This window comes from Aristolochia californica, unplaced genomic scaffold, assembly GCF_029961685.1.
Source record: "Aristolochia californica isolate CCGP_79_NKW_82.1479 unplaced genomic scaffold, dmAriCali1.0.hap1 SCAF_12, whole genome shotgun sequence".
Taxonomy (NCBI): Eukaryota; Viridiplantae; Streptophyta; class Magnoliopsida; order Piperales; family Aristolochiaceae; genus Aristolochia; species Aristolochia californica.
The window spans coordinates 11,014,982-11,030,386 of NW_027181793.1; the positions used below are offsets into that span (position 1 = coordinate 11,014,982).

General features: G+C 36.9%; 1 pseudogene; it reads right to left on the bottom strand.

Moving 5' to 3' along the window:
- Positions 1-6,080: 6,080 nt before the first annotated feature.
- On the bottom strand, positions 6,081-8,894 carry LOC137945466 (pyrophosphate-energized vacuolar membrane proton pump-like; annotated as a pseudogene).
- Between the last annotated feature and the right edge of the window lie 6,511 nt (positions 8,895-15,405).

Here is a 15,405-nt window from a genome sequence, read left to right on the forward strand (position 1 = left end):
AGCTCTTATTGGTACTTTCGTTCCAAGTGAAAAAAGAAAATGAATAAATATTGCCCTTAGTAATGCGAGATCTTCATAAAAAAAAACAAAGTCAAATATTTCTTTTTGTTGGGACTTTTTTTCCATCTATTGGTACATTCTCTCCAAAAGCAGATAGAAAATAAATAATTATTTATGTACTTTTTTTGGCTCATCTTGGCACTTCCTTTCCAAGTGCAAAAAGATAATGAATAAATATTGCCCCTTGCATTGCTAGAGCGTCATCAAACAAAACAAAGTTAAACAATTTTATTTTTTGGGGAGTTCTTCTCCAAGTGCAAAATAACAGGAATTAGTATTTTCATACTATTTCAGTTCTTCTATTTGTATGTTCTCTCAGAGTGCATATAGAAATCAATAAATATTTTTTAATTTTTTTGGCACTTTTTGGTTTTATCGTTCCAACCGCAAAAAGAAAATGAATAAATATTGCCCCTTGCATTGAGAGAGCTTCATTAAATAAACAAAGTCAAACTTTTTTTTATGTTGGGACTTTTTCTCCAAGTTCAAAAAAGACAAATATTAATATTTTCATACTTTTTTTCCTTTTATTGGTATGTTCTCTCCAAGTGCAGATAGAAAATCAATAAATATTTTTTGTACTTTTTTTGGCTCTTCTGGGTACTTTCATTCCAAGCGCAAAAAAGAAAATGAAAAAATATTGCCACTTGCATTGTGAGAGCTTCATAAAACAAAATAAAGTGAAACATATTTTTTATCTATTGGGTCTTTTTCTCCAAGAGCAAAAAGACAAAAATTAATATTTTCAAACTTTTTTTTCCTTCTATTGGAACATTCTCTCCAAGTGCCGAAAGAAAATCAATAAAAAAATTTGTACTTTTTTTGCCATTTCAAGGTACTTTCGTTCCAAGTGCAAAAAGAAAATGAATAAATATTTCCCCTTGCATTTTGAGAGCTTCATAAAAAAAACAAAGTTAAACATTTTTGTTTCTGTTGGGTCTTTTTCTCCAAGTGAAAAAAGTTAAAAAAATATATTTACATACTTTTTTTGTTCTTGTATTGGTACGTTCTTTGCAAGGGCAAATAGAAAATCAATAAATATTTTTTTACTTTTTTCTGGCTCTTCTTGATGTTTTAGTTCCAAATGCAAAAAGAAAATGAATAAATATTGCCCCTTGCATTGCAAGAGCTTCATAAAACAAAACAAAGTTAAACATTTTTTTTCTATTGGGACTTTCTCTCCAAGTGCAAGAAGGCAAAAATTAATATTTTCATACTTTATTTGTTCTTCTATTGGTACATTCTATCCAAGTGCATATACAAAATCAATAAATATTTTCATACTTTAATTGCTCTTCGTGGAACTTTCGTTCCAAGTGCAAAAAGAAAATGAATAAATATTGCCCTTAGCATTGCGAAAGCTTCATAAAACCAAACAAAGACAAAAATTAAAATTTTCATACTTTTTTTCCATCTATTGGTACGTTCTCTCTAAATTACAGATAGAAAATAAATAAATATTTTTGTACTTATTTTGGTTCTTCTTGGTTCTTTCATTCCAAGTGCAAAAAGAAAATGAATAAGGATTGCAGCTTCTTGCATTGCGAGAGCTTCATAATACAAAACAAAGTTAAACTTGTTTTTTTCTTTTATGACTTTTACTCCATGTGAAAAAAAGACTAAAATTAATATTTTCATACTTTTATTATTCATCTATTGGTAAGTTCTCACCAAGAGCAAATAGAAAATACATAAATATTTCTATACTTTTTTTGGCTCTTCTTGGTACTTTCTTTCCAAGTGAAAAAATAAAATGAACAAATATTGCCCCTAGCATTTCGATAGCTTCATAAAATAAAACAAAGTCAAACATTTTTTTTTGTTGGGACTTTTTCTCCTAGTGCAAAAAGACAAGAATTAATATTTTCATACTTTTTTGGTTCTTCTATTCGTACATTCTCTACAAGAGCAAATAGAAAATCAATAAATACTTTTGTACTTTTTTTGGCACTTTTTGGTTCTATCGTTCCAACTGCAAAAAGAAAATATTGAATATTGCCCCTTGTATTGCGAGATCTTCATTAAAAAAACAAAGTCAAATTTTTTTTTATGTTAGGACTTTTTCTCAAAGTTCAAAAAAGACAAAAAGTAATATTTTCATACTTTTTTTCCTTATATTGGTTCGTTCTCTCCACGTGCAGATTGAAAATCAATAAATTGTTGTTGTACTTTTTTTGGCTCTTCTTGGTACTTTCATTCCAAGAGGGAAAAGAAAATGAAAAATATTGCCACTTGCATTGCTGTAGCTTCATAAAACAAAACAAAGTGAAACATATTTTTTATGTGTTGGGACTTTTTCTCCAAGTGCAAAAAGGCAAAAATTTATATTTTCATATTTTTTTTCCGTCTATTGGTACGATCTCTCCAAGTACAAAAAGAAAATCAATAAAAAAATTTGTACTTTTTTTGGCACTTCTTGGTACTTTCGTTCCAAGTGCAAAAATAAAATGAATAAATATTTCCCCTTGCATTTCGATAGCTTCATAAAACAAAACAAAATTAAACATTGTTTTTTTATTTTGGGTCTTATTATCCAGGTGCAAAAAGTTAAAAAAAATTATATTTTCATACATTTTTTGTTCTTGTATTGGTTCGTTCTCTCCATAAGCAAATAGAAAATCAATAAAAAAAATTTGTACTTTTTTTGGCTCTTCTTGGTGATTTTGTTCCAAGCGCAAAATGAAAATGAATAATTATTGCCCCTTGCATTATGAGAGCTTCATAAAACCAAACAAAGACAAAAATTAATAATTTCATACTTTTTTTTCCTTCTATTGGTATGTTCTCTCCAATTGCAGATAGAAAATAAATAAATATTTTTGTACTTTTTTTTGCTCTTCTTGGTACTTTCATTCCAAGTGCAAAACACAGGTAAACATTTTTTTTTCTGTTGGTACTTTTTCTCCAAGTTCAAAAAGGCAAAAATTAATATTTTCATACTTTATTTGTTCGTCTATTGGTACATTCTGTCCAAGTCCAGATAGAAAATCAATAAATATTTTTTTACTTTTAATTGCTCTTCTTGGAACTTTCGTTCCAAGTGTAAAATGAAAATGAATAAATATTTCCCCTAGCATTGCGAGAGCTTCATAAAACCTAACAAAGACAAAAATTAATAATTTCATACTTTTTTTTCCTTCTATTGGTATGTTCTCTCCAATTGCAGATAGAAAATAAATAAATATTTTTGTACTTTTTTTTGCTCTTCTTGGTACTTTCGTTCCAAGTGCAAAAAGAAAATGAAGAAAGATTTCGGTTTGCATTGCGAGAGCTTCATAATACAAAACAAAGTTCAAATTTTTTAACTTTTGACTTTTTCTCCAAGTGCAAAAAGACTAAAATTAATATTTTCATACTTTTATTGTTCTTCTATTGGTACGTTCTCTCCAAGAACAAATAGAAAATACATAAATATTTTTGTACTTTTTTTGGCTCTTCTTGGTACTTTCTTTCCAAGTGCAAAAATAAAATGAATAAATATTTCCCCTAGCATTGTGATAGCTTCATAAAATAAAACAAAGTCAAACACTTTTTTTTTGTTGGGATTTTTTCTCCATGAGCAAAAATACAAGAATTAATATTTTCATACTTTTTTTGTTCTTCTATTCGTACGTTCTCTCCAAGAGCAGATAGAAAATCAATAAATACTTCTGTAATTTTTTTGTCACTCTTTGATTCTATCGTTCCAACTGCAAAAAAAAATATTAATAAATATTACCCCTTGCATTGCGAGAGCTTCATTGAAAAAACAAAGTCAAACTATTTTTTTATGTTGGGACTTTTTCTTAAAGTTGAAAAAATACAAAATTTAATGTTTTCATACTTGTTTTCCTTTTATTGGTACATTCTCTCCACGCGCAGATAGAAAATCAATAAATATTTTTTGTACTTTTTTTATCTCTTCTTGGTACTTTCATTCCAAGTGAAAAACGAAAATGAAAAAATATTTCCACTTCCATTGCGAGAGCTTCATAAAACAAAACAAAGTGAAACTTATTTTTTATCTATTGGGACCTTTTCTCCAAGTGCAAAAAGACAAAAATTAATATTTTCAAACTTTTTTTTCCTTCTATTGGAACGTTCTCTCCAACTGCAGATAGAAAATCAATAAACAATTTATACTTTTTTTGCTACTTCTTGGTACTTTCTTTTCAAGTGCAAAAAGAAAATGAATAAATATTGCCCCTTGCATTGTGAGAGCTTCATAAAACAAAAAAAAGTTAAACATTTGTTTTCTGTTGGGTCTTTTTCTCCAAGTGCAAAAAGTTACAAAATTATATTTTCATACTTTTCTATTTCTTCTATTGGTACGTTATCTCCAAGATCAAATAAAAAATCAATAATTATTTTTGTACTTTTTTTGGTGCTTCTTGGTGTTTTTGTTCCAAGTACAAAAAGAAAATGAATAAATATTGCGCCTTGCATTGTGAGAGCTTCATAAAACAAAACAAAGTTAAACATTTTTTTCTCTATTGGGACTTTTTCTCCAAGTACAAGAAGGCAAAAATTAATATTTTCATACATTATTTGTTTTTCTATTGGTGCATTCTCTCCAAGTGCAGATACAAAATCAATAAATATTTTAATACTTTAATTCCTTTTCTTGGAACTTTTGTTCTAAGTGCAAAAATAAAATGAATAAATATTGCGCCTAGCAGTGCAAGTGCTTCATAAAACCAAATAAAGACAAAAATTAATATTTTCATACTTTTTTTTCCATCTATTGGTATATTCTCTCCAAATTGTAGATAGAAAATAAATAAATATTTTTTGTACTTTTTTTGGATCTTCTTGGTACTTTCATTCCAAGTGCAAAAAGAAAATGAATAAAGATTGCAGCTTGCATTGCGAGAGCTTCATAATACAAAACAAAGTTAAACTTGTTTCTTTTTTCTTTTATAACTTTTTTCTCCAAGTGCAAAAAGACTAAAATTAATATTTTCATACTTTTATTGTTCTTCTATTGGTACGTTCTCTCCAAGAGCAAATAGAAAATACATAAATATTTTTATACTTTTTTTGGCTCTTCTTGGTACTTTCGTTCCAAATGCAAAAATAAAATGAACAAATATTGCCCCTAGCATTGCGATAGCTTCATAAAATAAAACAAAGTCAAACATTTTTTTCTGTTGGGATTTTTTCTTCTAGTGCAAAAATACAGGAAATAATATTTTCATACTTTTTTTGTTCTTCTATTCATACGTTCTCTCCAAGAACAAATAGAAAATCTATAAATACTTTTGTACATTTTTCGGCACTTTTTGGTTCTATCGCTCTAACTGCAAAAAGAAAATGAATGAATATTGCCCCTTGCATGCGAGATCTTCATTAAAAGAACAAAGTCAAACTTTTTTTTTATGTTGGGACTTTTTCTCAAAGTTCCGAAAAGACAAAAAGTAATATTTTCTTAATTTTTTCCTTTTATTGGTACGTTCTCTCCACGTGCATAAAGAAAATCAATAAAAAAAATTGTACTTTTTTTCGCCCTTCTTGGTATTCTTATTCCAAGTGGACAAGAAAATGGAAAATATTACCACTTGCATTACAAGAGCTTCATAAAACAACACAAAGTGAAACATATTTTTTATGTGTTGTGACTTTTTCTCCAAGTGCAAAAAGACAAAATTTATATTTTTATATTTTTTTTTCATCTATTGGTACGTTCTCTCCAAGTGCAGATGGAAAATAAATAAATAAAATTGTACTTTTTTTGGTACTTCTTGGTACTTTCGTTCTGTTATGGTCCCAGATCAACACGGAGATTCACCGGGGAAGACGAAGGTGATAACGAAGAAGAAGAGAATGAAAGGGAGAAGAATCGTAGAGACGAACAGCAAGGGATAACCTGGCTCTAAGGGAGTCCGTAACCTACGGCTCTGAGAGAGTCCGTAACCTAGGTTCATCGGAGGAGAACCTTGACCCTGTTTCTATTTCAAATTCAGCTTGCCTTTTCATTCCCTGATGTCCCTTAAATAGGACTCGTGATCTACGATTCTAAAGAGAATTATAATTTTGCCCCTCTATGGCATTTAACCTGAAAATAAATTAAATGGCTACATAGCTAACTCAGTCAGAGTAATTGACTCGGCCACGGTGTCTCAGCCTGACTCGGCTCACTATTGGGTCCATAACATCACACCCTCCTGGAGAACGAGCTCGACCACGAGCTCGAAGGTGGGTAGGTTTGCCGACTTGATCTACATCAACCCAAGTAGCACCTACTTGAACTGTGTCCGCCGTAAATTTTGTGGGGTACGAAGAGGTCCTGCTGGTTCCACTTGCAAAAGAAACATTTTTTTTTTTTTTTTTTTTGTAAATTTCCCTCCTATTGAAAACACAGGGACCCAAAACAGCGTGACAGAAGTTATACGAACCGAGAGCCCTTGCACATCCAAATATGCTTTTTGAAATAGAACAGCTGCCCTATTGCAACTCATTTCCTTGATGGATGCATCAGTAGATATCTGGACGCAAGTAGCATAGTCAGGTTTAGCAATACCCTCCATTATACCTAGAATAGTGTTGAACGGTCTTCTAACTCCCTCCACCATTTTCAAAGCAACACGACCCACAATCTTCATGGTCATGGCGGAGAACCAGTATGGAAGCATTGTACCCACAATCAACCCAATGAAGACGTTAGGTATCAAAACATCCACTGTTGAAATTTCAGCACGGCTCACAAAAGCACCAGAGAGAGCCAAAGACACCAACGCAGCTGACCCAATGGCCAAACCCCTTCCCAATTGCAGCAATAGTGTTTCCAGCGGCATCAAGGGCAACAGTTCTTGCGCGTATCCTGTGACTCATGCCAGCCATCTCAGCAATACCTCTAGCATTGTCACTAATGGGACCATGTGCATCAATGGCCAAACCCCTGACAATGGTGCTCAGCATTCCAAGAGCAACCACTGCAATACCATACACAGCAGCAAGACTAAAACTGACAGAAATGCTGACTGCAATTGCAAAAATGGGAATAATGACAGACCTATATCCCAAAGTCAGCCCAAAGATCACATTCAGCTCCTGTCCAGCAGGAATCAGCAATATCTTGTACAGGGCTGTAAGCATTACTGGTGCAGTATTCAGCCACAAACTCAATGACAATTCCAGCCCACAGACCAATAGCAACACAGAAGAACAACTCCCAGTTCTTCACAACACAAAATTATAGATTGTAAAGGACCATGGCAAGCCAATCCAATTAACAATAGCAATACCAACAGTTATGAGAGCAGTGGAAATGATGAGTTGCTTCTGCAAAGAAGGTTCAACCTCTTTCACTGCTTTGATTTCAAAGAAATCAGTAGCAAGAGGGTAGTGATCAAACAGACGATAATACCCATAGAACTAATGAGGAGGGGATATAACATTGCAGTCACTTCATGGGTAATTCCATAAGAGGAGATTGATGCCACAACTAGGGAAGCACAGGAAGATTCTGCATACGAGCCAAAAAGATCAGAGCCCATTCCAGCAATATCTCCAACATTGTCACCAACATTGTCAGCAATCACAGCAGGGTTTCTTGGGTCATCCTCGGAAATGTTTCTCTCAACTTTCCCTACAAGATCGGCACCAACATCTGCAGCTTTCGTGTAGATTCCTCCCCCAACTCTCCCAAATAGAGCCATGGATGACCCACCAAGGCCATAACCAGTAATTGCTTCAAAAAGGCCTTCCTAGTCATCTCCATAATATAGCTTGAAGAGGTTTAGGGCAATGAAAAGCACCAAAAGACCATTAGCAGCAAGCAGAAAGCCCATAACTGCCCCAGATCTGAATTTTGTGATGAAGGCCTTGCCTACGCCCTTCCTTGCCGCCAGGGTTGTTACGGTACAGGAATTGGAGTGAGCAGCAGGCTTGAGCTTGTAGCCTGCTTCTGATAACATGTAATTCCAGGAGGTTGTGAATGCAAAGATTGGGCAGTCTGGACAACAACGCCATAGAAGAGAGGCCATGTGTCCTGTCTTTGTGGAAACGAACAGGGCATCTACTCCCAAATTGTTAGCCATTTTGGCAGCAGACTTGCAGATCTCTTCTGAGATGCTGTCTGCAAAAGAAGATGCAATGTCTGGGAGCTCCATTGCTTCATGTCTTTTATCCTCTCCACCATTTTTCAATCCTTAAAATGACAGTTCTGAGCACCGGCAAAGCTTTGTCTGGATACTGACCCATGGCTGACGCACCAGATAGCATCAGCGCATCTGATCTCTGTCTTACTGCCTCAGAGACATCCTCCACTTCAGCTCTAGTGGGTGTAGGGTACTCGATCATTGACTCAAGCAGCTGAGATGCCCCCAATGAGGGGCTTATGCAACTGCCTACACAGTTGAACAATCTTTTAGTGGGCAGAAGGAACTTGCTCCAATGGGATTTGAGCACCCAGATCTCCTCTAGTCACCATGGCTCCATCGGATGCAAGAATAATCTCTTCCAAGTTCTTCAAGGAATCAACACTCTCAATCTTGGCAATCAATGAAATGTCTTGAGATCTTGCAGCGATATAACTTTTAAGATGATTAATCACTTCAGCCGACTTTACAAATGAAATTTCAATGAAATCAACTCCCTCTGCAATACCAAAGTCAATGTCCAGCCAGTCCTTGGAAGATAAGGCATTGCGCTCTCGCACGAAACTTCCGTTCTTCCAGAAAGTCAGGTTAGCCCTTGAATTCATCCCCTGTTTCATAGCTTTGGACGGGGCGAGCCAGGGATTAGGCGGAGCGGTGTCTACCCCAATATAATCCCAGAACAAAGTAGGTACTGCAAGAATTAATACACGCTGGGCAGAGGAAGGGTGGCGACACCATACCTTGAGGAATTTCGCTACCAGTTTCCCAGTTCGGCCATCGTTTTGCTTCGTCTTGTGCAGCTCCTACTCCTGAGATCCATCAGTGTTTGTTGCTGCCCCCAGCTCGTCAACCACAGCAGAACAAAAATGTCAACCACGGAATGAACATTGCCCTTCGTGGTCGGCATTTCGTGAATCGAAATCAACCGAACCTCGTGCCACAGTAGCCTTCCTGTCTGGTTTTCGTGGAGAAGAGCATGAGGAGTTCCACCCTCAACCCGCTTTGCCCTAAATGTAATTTTGTGCCGAACCTCAGCCTCGCTCGACGCAATTTCTTTTCTGAGTTTATCGGAAGGGAGCCCAGCAGCGGAAGGAGCATCACCCCCACCCACGATTCCAATGCCAAGCTTCAGGTTCTCAAGAAGCTCATCTTCCGCCACAGCCACCATTTCCAATTCGAAATTAAAGTCTCTGGATTTTGGGGCTTTCCTGTTCGCATATATGGACTCTCGCCGTCGATTGAACAACGAGCTCTGCCCAGCACCATTGTCGCCGAACCTCATGACCTTCGGAGGCTTTGTCCGCCGGCGAATAGCAGAGGCCTCTGGCCGAGATTTGGCGTGGTGGTTCTCGGCTCGGGGATTGCCATTCTCCCCGACTTCGGTTTTCACGATGGTGGTTTTCGGCTCGGGAGTTCCACGTTCGGAGTAATTAGGTCGAACGAAGACCTGTGAACCCACATCGGCCTTTTCCGAAGAGGATTGAGGCTGAACGACTTCGGAATCGAGCTTTTCCGAAGAGCTTCGAGGTCGAACATCTTCTTCCGCAATGGCGACCCTTTGCTCGGAGGCTTTATCCCGAAGAGCTTCGATTTCGGCCCCCCTCTCAGGCTTGTCACTGTAAACCTGAAATATCTCCTCTGCTTCGGAGATTATTTTTGTGCGCATGGCACTCAGCTCCTCCCGAATTACTGATCTTAACTCTGTGCGCAAGGCTTCCATTTTCGACCTTATTTTTGTGCTCAGTGTGGCTACCTCATCTCGGAGCGACGCGGCGGCTATTTCATCCCAGAACGAATAATCGCTCATTGTGAACTTCTCTGATACCAATGTGTTATGGTCCCAGATCAACACGGAGATTCACCGGGAAGAGAAGGTGATAACGAAGAAGAAGAGAACGAAATGGAGAAGAACAGAAGAGAGGAACGGCGACGGATAACCCGGCTCTGTTATCCGGCTGTGAAGTAGTCCTTAAACTACGGCTATGTGGGAGTCCGTAGCCTCGGTTCGTTCGAGGAGAACCTTACCATTTTCTGTTTCAAATTCAACTTTGCCGTTTCATTCCATCCTGAGGTCCTTTAAATAAGACTTATGATCTATTGTTCCATAGAGAATTATAATTTTGCCCTTCTATGGCATTTAACCTGAAAATAAACTAAATGGCTACATAGCTAACTCAGTTAGAGTAATTTACTCGGCCACGGTATCTCAGCTTTACTCGGCTCACTATTGGGTCCATAACATGTTCCAAGTATAAAATGAAAATGAATAAATATTGCCCCTTGTATTGCGAGAGCTTCACAAAATAAAACAAAGGTAAACATTTTTTTTTCTGTTGGGTCTTTTTCTCCAAGTGAAAAAGGCAAAAATTAATATTTTCATACTTTATTTGTTCTTCTATTGGTATATTTTGTCCAAGTGCAATAAGAAATCAATAAATATTTTTGTACTTTTAATTGCTCTTCTTAGAACTTTCGTTCCAAATGCAAAAAGAAAATGAATAAATATTGCCCCTAGGATTGCGAGAGCTTCATAGAACTAAACAAAGACAAAAATTAATCTTTTCATACTTTTTTTCCATTTATTGGTACGTTCTCTCCAATTGCAGATAGAAAATAATAAATATTTTTTTACTTTTTTTGGCTCTTCTTGGTACTTTCGTTCCAAGTGCAAAAAGAAAATGAATAAAGAATGCGGCTTGCAATACGAGAGCTTCATAATACAAAACAATGTTAAACTTGTTCTTTTTTCTTTTTTGACTTTTCTCCCAATGCAAAAAGACTAAAATTAATATTTTCATACTTTTATTGTTCTTCTATCAGTACATTCTCTGCAAGAGCAAATAGAAAATACATAAATATTTTTGTATTTTTTGGGTCTTCTTCATATTTTCGTTCCAAGTGCAAATATAAAATGAATAAATATTGCCCCTAGCATTGCGATAGCTTCATAGAATAAAACAAAGTCAAACATTTTTTTGTTGGGACTTTTTTTCCATGTGCAAAAAGACAAGAATTAATATTTTCTTATTTTTTTGGTCTTCTATTTGTACATTCTCTCCAAGAGCAAATAGAAAATCAATAAATACTTTTGTACTTTTTTGTCACTTTTTGAATTTTCTATAAATACTTTTGTACTTTTTTTTATCACTTTTTGGTTCTATCGTTCCAACTCCAAAAAGAAAATGAATATATATTACCCTTTGCATTGTGAGAGCTTCTTATAAAAACAAAGTCAAACTACTTTTTTTTAATGTTTGGATTTTTTTCTCAAAGTTCAAAAAATAAAAAAATTAATATTTTCATCATTTTTTTCCTTTTATTGGTACGTGTTGAATTTAGGATCCCTTTTCGATAATTCTGAGCAAGAGAAAGAAGAACAGGGAAGAAGAGCTCTCGGGTAGAGAGAAGAAAAAATAAAAGAGCAAAAAGAGGTTGCGCCAAGCAAAGGGGGAGAGAGAGAGAGTAACTCGAGATTGAGATGTGTAACTTAATTTATTCCGAATTACAACACCTCTATTTATAGTAGAGGAGGAGGTAGAGTCCTTATGGGGGGGTTAGTCAACTTGAAGGACAAGATGATCTTCAACCACATAACGCCCTTCAACACTTGAAGTCGTTAGTGGAGCGCAGATGAAGCTTCATCTCGATGCAGGGGATGAAGGGGCCCTTCATCTCCACGGTTTAATTTCAATCATGTGGAAGAAGGCCCTTTTTGATCTTCTTCGAATTGAAGGACGGGCGACGCTTGAATTTTTCCCTCTCTCCTCGCACCCCCCATCGCGCGTCGTCATTTTTCTTTTTTCTTCCTCTCTCCCGCACTCCCTTCCCTTTCTCGTCTCCCTGCGCCCCCGATGTTGATCTCGTCCTTCATCTCCCTCCGCCCCCGACGTTGATCTCGGCCACCATCTCAGTTCCCTCTCGTCTCCGGCCTCAACTCTCGGTCTTCTCTCGGCCTCACCCTCTCTCTTGCACCCCCTCTCTCGTCTTCGTGACTCCCTCTCTTCTCTCGGACTCGCTCTCTCTCGCTTCTCTCTCTCTATTCCCTCCCGACCTCCCTTTCTTCTCTGTCTTCTCCCTCTCTTCTCCCTTTCGGCCTCCCACTCCCTTCTCTCTCTGGCTAGTCTCGGTTAGGCATCGATTTCACCCTTCGGCTTCGGATTTCCCCCTTCGATTTCACCCTTCGGCTTCGAATTTCCCCAAAATTCAGAAGGTATGCCTAAACCCTAATTTTTTTTTCATTAAATTAGTGTTTTATTTTATTTAAATTTATTTTCAGTGCGTAATTGGGGGTTATTTGTGCATTATTTTGGGATTTAGGGTTACAATTTATAGTCTAAATTCTTGATTCGTGTATGGATTATTTTTAGGGTTTGCTGCTCGGTATTTAAGGATCCAATAAATAGGGTTTAGGGTTTATGGTTAAGGATTTAGGGTATTTTAGGGATTAGGGTTTTTAAGGTTTAGGGGGTTTAGGGTTTTTAAGCTATAAGGTTTTTTGGGTTTAGGGTTTGGAATTAGGGTGTAGGGTTTAGGGTTTAGGGCTTTTAATGTATTAAGTCTTGGAATTAGTGTTTAGGGTTTAGAGTTTAGTAGGTGATAGGGTTTAGGTATGATGGTTTAGTTTTTTTTTTTATGGTTTGTGTTTCGGGTGTAGGGTTTAGGGTTTAGGCTAAAGGTTTATGGTATTTTAGGGATTAGAATTTTTAAGGTTTAGGGGGTTTATGGTTTTTAAGGTTTTGGGGGTTTTGTGTTTTTAAGCTCTAGTGTTTTTTAGGTTTTTTTTTTTTGGGGGGTGGAGGGGGGGGGGGGGTGTTTATAGTTTAGGGTTTTGGGCTTTTAAGGTATTAAGTTCTGGAATTAGTGTTTAGGGGTTTTTAGTCCAATTCAAACAAGGTTGAGTCGCCTACACGGGCGTCCATTAGCCAACGAAACCCGACCCCCATCACTGATGAGGTACAGTTCATAGTGACTGCGAAGTTATATGGGGCTCTACCAGGGGTCTTCGGTGAATTTGGATTTGATGTGTGTGTGTTTTCATTGTTTAGTGCATATGCATTAGTGAAAATAATTTAATTAATTTTGAAATGTGTGAGAATGTTGTTGAGAATTTTTGAAGTGCTATGAAATATTTTTGCCATGTGGTGAGGAGATTCAGGTATTATACATATCCACCACATGGTATTTTTTTTATGGTTTGTGTTTCGGGTTTAGGGTTTAGGCTAAGGGTTTAGGGTATTTTAGGGATTAGGATTTTTAAGGTTTAGGAGGTTTATGGTTTTTAAGGTTTCGGGGGGTTTTGTGTTTTTAAGCTCTAGGGTTTTTTAGGTTTTGGGGGGGGGGGGGGGGGGGGGGGTGGGGGGGGGGTGGGGGGGGGTTATGGTTTAGGGTTTTGGGCTTTTAAGGTATTAAGTTCTGGAATTAGTGTTTAGGGGTTTTTAGTCCAATTCAAACAAGGTTGAGTCGCCTACACGGGCGTCCATTAGCCAACGAAACCCGACCCCCATCATCACTGACAAGGTACAGTTCAAAGTGACTGCGAAATTATATGGGGCTCTACCAGGGGTCTTCGGTGAATTTGGATTTGATGTATGTGTGTTTCATTGTTTAGTGCATATGCATTAGTGAAAATAATTTAATTAATTTTGAAATGTGTGAGAATGTTGTTGAGAATTTTTGAAGTGCTATGAAATGTTTTTGCCATGTGGTGAGGAGATTCGGGTATTATACATATCCACCACATGGTATTTTTTTTATGGTTTGTGTTTCGGGTTTAGGGTTTAGGGTATTTTAGGGATTAAGATTTTTAAGGTTTAGGGGGTTTATGGTTTTTATGATTTTTGGGGTATTGTGTTTTTAAGCTCTAGGGTTTTTTAGGTTGGGGGGGGGGGGGGGGGGGCGGTTTAGGGTTTTGGGTTTTGGGCTTTTAAGGTATTAAGTTCTGGAATTAGTGTTTAGGGGTTTTTAGTCCAATTCAAAAAAGGTTGAATCGCCTACACGGGCGTCCATTAGCCAACGAAACCCGACCCCCATCACTGACGAGGTACAGTTCATAGTGACTGCGAAGTCATATGGGGCTCTACCAAGGGTCTTCGGTGAATTTGGATTTGATGTGTGTGTGTTTTCATTGTTTAGCGCATATGCATTAGTGAAAATAATTTTAAATCATTTTGAAATGTGTGAGAATGTTGTTGAGAATTTTTGAAGTGCTATGAAATGTTTTTGCCATGTGGTGAGGAGATTCGGGTATTATACATATCCACCACATGGTATTTTTTTATGGTTTGTGTTGGTATTTTTTTTTTATGGTTTGTGTTTCCATGACGAGTAAAGGTTGTCTGATAAAGTTTTTTCCGTGAGGACCGTATCGGATTTAGATTATACATGGCTGCAAGAAGACAACCAAGTGGTCGAACATATGATATTTGGACATTCGATGATGATAGCAAAATGCTCGATCTCTTAGTTGAGCAGGTCAATCTAGGGAACAAGTTGCCTAACGAGGTGTGGAAGCATGACGTATACATGGACTGTGTAAATAAGTTCAATGAAGACACAATCATGAAAAAAATTGTTGAGCAGGTGAAGAATCGAACAAGAGCATAGAAGAAAACATACCAAACGGTAACGAGCTGTATCAACACTAGTGGGTTTGGTTGGGATGCAACCACACAACGAGTTACTGCATATAATTCTGTATGGCTTGATTACATAAAGGTCAGTAAATCTGTATGGCTCGACTACATGATGTACTATAAAATATTTTTTATGTTTTTCGCGATAGTATAACTCTATTCCAAGACGTCTAAATGATGTTTTATTCTTGTAGGAGCATAAAGATGCTGAGAAGTATAGACGTGAAGGCTGCCCCCTGTATGACAAATTAGCTGTGGTGGTGGGAAACACAATAGCGGTAGGGTCAGGAGCTGCAACCTTTGTAGATCAGGGCGATGAGGTGATCCGTGAATCGGAACATGTCCCGATGGATGAGCCAGCGGATGTTGATATAGTTATGGATACTCCATCACCATTATTAAGGATGAGTCTCTAGGTAATCAATCTGAAAGAAGTAAACGGTCATCTTCAAGTCGTCGTAGAAAGAGAACCGAAATGCCCGATAACGACACTAGTAGCAGAATCTTTGATGCAATAGATTGAATTGCTCAGACATTTGAGAATTTCATGATAAAAGACGATATTGTAAGAGGTTGCGTCAACGCCCTCAGGGAAATCCCGGACTTGCCTACAGAATTGAAGTATCGCGCTCCTT